At 35.5% G+C, this 5609-nt stretch overlaps 1 protein-coding gene across 4 annotated transcripts in view; it reads left to right on the plus strand.

Moving 5' to 3' along the window:
- Positions 1-5609, plus strand: part of LOC106872899 (gastrula zinc finger protein XlCGF57.1) — a 15436-nt gene that overhangs the window by 4651 nt on the left and 5176 nt on the right. The window contains exon 1 of one of the 4 annotated variants that reach the window (XM_052972830.1): positions 2546-2568. The exons of the other annotated variants lie outside the window; for them this stretch is intronic. The gene's annotated coding sequence lies outside the window, so the exon portion shown is untranslated. Of the gene's footprint in view, positions 1-2545; positions 2569-5609 lie in introns of those variants that run through there. 4 annotated transcript variants of the gene reach the window in all.

The following is a 5609-nucleotide window of genomic DNA, read 5'->3' on the forward strand; positions in this document are numbered from 1 at the left end:
TTTTTAGTATTCTTACCTTTCATACAACAGGAAATGCCAATCTTTCAGAGAAAGTATATCAAATCTGAAAGTATTCGGTAATTTCCGTAGAAAAACAAAAAAACTTTTATTTCCTTAATTATTTGTTTTCAGCTGAATCGCTTACGTTTATGTATTTTTGTGTATACAAGTGTATGTATGTGTTTATGTAAATGTATGTATATTTGTATGTGTTTGCACATAAACACATACATATACAAAAAATATATAAACATGAGAAATTAAGCTGATAGAATATTAAAGTAATAAAAAAGAAAACAAATTGCCGAAACAAGTACTTTCAGTTTTGATTTACTCCGAAGGATCGCCCAAGAAATTATGATTCTATAACTGACACTCCGTCGGTTGCGACGACGAGGGTTCCAGTTGATCCGATCAACGGAAAAGCCTGCTCGTGAAATTAACGTGCAAGTGGCTGAGCACTCCACAAAGACACGTGCCCTTAACATAGTTCTCAGGGAGATTCAGCATGACACAGAGTGTGACAAGGCTGGCCCTTTGAAATACAAGTACAACTCATTTTTGCCAGCTAGATGCATATAAAGTATCTTGCTTAAGGACACATTGCGCCGCTGGGAATCGAACTCACGACTTTACGATCGTGAGTCGATTACCCTAACCACTAAGCCCGCTTTTTATTGTCTTCTTTTCCTATACGGTTTGGGACTTCGAAGGAGAGCTTATTTTTAAAACGCCACCAAATTAAACATGTATTCATTTTTAGTCATACATAAACCCCCAAACACGCGCAAATATGTGTGTATGTGTGTGTAAATTAAAATGACAAGGGAATAAGAAATTGTCATAAACGTCAATAGCTTACTGATGTTTCTGCTATGAAATGCAATCCAGTTGAGTGCTTGCGAATTACCCTATAACTTCATCGGAGCTTTAAAAATGAAGTGCAACTTTGAGTGATAACTTCTTATTCCTTTGTCATTTTAGTTTCTTATTACTGCTCTGCACTCGACTGACATTTTGTTCTGAAAAATATGTATATTGAATTCTAACACCAGGTTATGAGTACCGCCATGCCTAAGCGAAAGAACAATTAATAATTCATTCTTTTATTGGCCACAAGGGCTAATATAAATAAACATAAAGGACATACAATTATATTAAAAGACAAAAACCGAACGATACAATGGGTTTTGACGTTCGTGTACACAGTAAATAAGAGTTAAAAATTAAACAAGTAAAACTCCCGTGTGTCGGTGGGGGCACATTTGTGTAGGTATGCCACATATGAGAGAACTACACGACTATTATCGATGCTCGAGATAACCATGATGATGGCTCGATAGGTAGTCTCGATGTTGACACGAGATCCACTGGTCCTAAATGACAATGCTTCATACTAGTCAGTGGATCAGTTTGCTTACAGGAATACGAATCTAGCAATATTCCTTGGCACTGAACGGTGCAGCGCCTCTACGCTTTATTTGATGTATCTTGTCCTCCTTTAAGTTGATGTGCTTTTCCAATGTACCTAAAACAGTCGAAGGTAAAGAATACGCTCACCCAGTGTTTAGGGTTAGGGTTTTTGTTACACCGAAGACGAGTGGTGTGCGTATTCTTTACCTCAGCCCCTAAAACATTCACCTCAGTGAATGTTATAATTACAATATTGTATCAGTAAAACGTTGTTCTTTATATATTTTGTTGTGTCCAGGGAGAGTCGCTACGCATAAACAAAAGCGAAATTATTTATATACTACTTTATAATGATATATAAACTAAGTCTTAAGTGAACAAAACGAGATAGGTGCTTGTGTGTGTTAAATTGCTGTACTTGTTCTGTATACTTTGTATTATACAGACTTAAAAAAGTGTATATAACGGTGTATTTATATATGTATGTATGTGTGCGTGTGTTCTTCAACAGCCCTCCTTATTTCACGTAATTGTTTGAGCTCACAATCAAGTGACTTAATCAAACAAATACTATTCTGAATTTTTATTTTATAATTCCCATTGGAAATGAGGTTCAGCTAAATTTTTATGCACATTTCAAATGCAAAATATAAAATTAATTTATGATTTTCTTAATTTTTTCTTAATGAACTTCTTTAGTGCGTAGTTGTCTAAACACTTTGTCTTAATATTATTTGTATATGTTTTTAGCTAAGCTCATTTTCATGTTTATTATCCCAAATATTTCATCGAATATTTTTTTTGTTGTTTTCTTTATAAATAATTAATCCTCATAAATTTAAATTGCGACTGATTTTTATATAGTAGAAACTAATTAAAATATTATATTATGCATTGATCTAGGTTCAAACAAAAAGAAATCATGAAAGAACTTCAGTGTATAAGTTGTTTAGCCCAAAGTCAATCGTGATCGAGCAATAATCAAAAGTTGTCTAGGCATGGCCATCCTGTCTTTAGGGAGTATATGTAGGACTACCTTCTCAGATGTGTCCGTTATCTAAGAAGTGCTGCTGCGTCTTCAAGTTAACTTGGCGATAGGCACCAGTTGTTTACGCTACTACTATCCTGATATTGGTCTTTATATACAATTATTAGGTTTTGAGTTTTAAAATATATTATTTGTATATTGATCTCACAGTATAAATAGATATATTTTTGACCTGTGTTTACTATTTTATAGTGCTAGTCGTTACAATTCTTCCCTAATGAATGTCAATGTCGCTAACTGCTGCTAGGTGTTTGTATTTTTTCTTCAACTAAGTTGAAAATTTTAATTAATTTGCAATTTTTGTGGCATTCAGTACATCACCGTTTGACTTAATTATTCAAATTTGTGTCATTGGTTCGTTTGAGTTACTTCTAAGCCTCATTTTAATTAAATTTTAGCGTAGTCCAAGAGCATGTCGAAGTATGAGAACGTGAAGAATCGCTCTCAACCTTATTTTAATATATCATACAAGTTTGTCACTAAGTCATTCCAGAAAAAAAAAAACGCATTCACAATTTAACGAAAAGAACTGTTTATCTTATAACTTAGAATTATTTATTCAATGTAAACACGTTACAATTTCAAGAAAATGCTTACGATATAACTTTTCATACACAGATGGAGATTTATTCAATTAAAATATCAGCAGAAGTTGAGTATTATTTATACAGGCATCTGAATCTTTGCTGTTGTCGGGAAAAGAATTTCTAACAAAATGTTAAAACCCGCTTTCATGCACGCCAAAGGTCAGAGAGTGACAAAATATGAGATTTCAGTTCTGCCATTTAGTCAAATTTTAACTATAGCGGGACCAAATAAAATATAAATAGCATTGGGGTAGAAGATATTGTATTTCCTAACGTTTGTACCATCATTGAGTGCAAGTTTTGTATATGGACACTGACAGTCACGCAGTTAAAAAGTTCACTTTGCAGCTACATGATTTTGGGTTTGATCCTTCTGTAAGACACTTTGGACAAATATTTTCTACCATTACTTTAGGCCAGTCATGAGCAAACAGCAATCCACAAGACTTTCTGAATGGCACACTTGTCAAAAAATTACCTTGAATTATTTTTCGTAATGTAGCTTGCCCGATTATGAGTCATGTCTTATGCAGCCCACTTCTCAAAAAAATTTTTAAAAACAAAAGTTCTGTCATTTGAAACCCTCAACATTTGACATTCACTGAAGTTTTACAAAGCTCAGGTGAAACTCGCAATACAGTATTGTTCCCATGTTTGGGACAATTGTGTCGTACCCATACCACCATGGAGTATATCTAGAGTAAGGCCTTTTGATCAATTGATGTAAAGTCACTCACAGACATTCTCCAGTCTCCGATCCACATGCCTATTGTTTCCTCTCTCTTTGTACACCTATTACAATGGCCTCTGCTTCTCGGATCGAAGTGTTCTCTTGTACCACCTCTATTCAAGCATTCCTGACTTATTCATTTCACTTCCTTTTATCACCCAAGTTGTTTCCACCTCCTAGGCCCTGTACTAATCATTGCCCCCAATCCTTTCTTGTGTCAACCTGTAACAGTTTCAGTGGAATGTTAATGGTATCAACCTCACCTGTCTCAGAGCACCTGCAAAGGTCAAGGACACTACTTTTCTCTATATCCAGCAAGTAAGAGATGGAAACTATATGGAAGCATGTCACCTGTTCTTTAGTGGTCAACTTAACCTATCACTCATTTTAACACTGCTTGTGTACCTTTTGCAGAGTTTATTCCTTTACAGATATTTACTAGACATTCTAAAGCACTATGTAATAATGCAATGCAGAATCAGATCAGATAAGAAAAAAATGGTTCGAAAATCTTGATAAAATTCTTCTTCCTCTAAAATCTTGATAAAATTCTTCTTCCTCTAAAATGCATGTTTTATTTGTGCAAATGAGGTTTGTACCTATTTCAAACTTAGGATCAAACAAAGCTGTTACAAATCAGCTGTTGTGAAAGATAACATAGTATAATTGATCTGATTAATGATATAAAATATGTCAGTTTCTTACATCTTTGACCTTGTCTTGTCCAGGCACTTCCCACATGGATTGCTTGTCATTTCATCCAAATTGTTCAGCTTTATATGCAACACATCTCTAATTCAATGAATGCATATCTTTCACAAAGCCCTTCCAACATGTTTCATTTTACTTTTGTAATTCAAAAGAGTCTGTCTGATAGATCCCACTCTTTTTTTCATATAAAACAAAACAGTTTGGGAAAGAAATTTCTAGTAATCCAATTAAAGATATTTGGCCTTCATACATCATCTCCAGTCAAAATCTCTTTGGATTGTAAAATGCTATTAGCTTTTCTTTTATACACACACACACACACACATGCACAGAGTTGAACCTTGATTTACAAATTTGATTTGTTCCTGTAGGCCATTCATTTTGTAAACCAGAACTATTTTTCTCATAGAAAATTCAAGAGAAGGCATGGTGAATTCAAGCACATAAAAAGCACCACTCAAGCATGATTGTTACCAGCGTCACCTTACTGGCACTTGTGCCGGTGGTACATGAAAAACAACATTCGAGGGAGGGCGTTGCCAGTGCTGATGGGCTGGTTCTTGTGCAGGTGACACGTAAAAACACCATTTGAGCGTGGCTGTTGCCAGTACCCTTGACTGACGCGTAAAAGCACCCACTACACTCGGGGTGGTTGGCGTTAGGAAGGGCATCCAGCTGTAGAAACTCTGTCAGATCAGATTGGAGCCTGGTGCAGCCATCTGGTTTGCCAGTCCTCAGTCAAATCATCCAACCCATGCTAGCATGGAAAGTGGACGTTAAACAATGATGATGATGATATATTTAGTCAAAGCACATAATTCTAGGTATAATCGCCCCAACACACCAATCGAGAGGGAATTCTCTTTATTGCTGTCTATATTTATTTTATATATGCGTGTGTGTGTGTGTGTGTTTTATATATGCATGAGTGGCTGTGTGGTAAGTAGCTTGCTTACCAACCACATGGTTCTGGGTTCATTCCCACTGCGTGGCACCTTGGGCAAGTGTCTTCTACTATAGCCTCAGGCCAACCAAAGCCTTGTGAGTGGATTTGGTAGACGGAAACTGAAAGAAGCCCGTCGTATGTATGTGTATATATATATATATATATATATATATA

Source organism: Octopus bimaculoides, chromosome 14 (genome assembly GCF_001194135.2).
Source record: "Octopus bimaculoides isolate UCB-OBI-ISO-001 chromosome 14, ASM119413v2, whole genome shotgun sequence".
Lineage (NCBI taxonomy): Eukaryota > Metazoa > Mollusca > Cephalopoda > Octopoda > Octopodidae > Octopus > Octopus bimaculoides.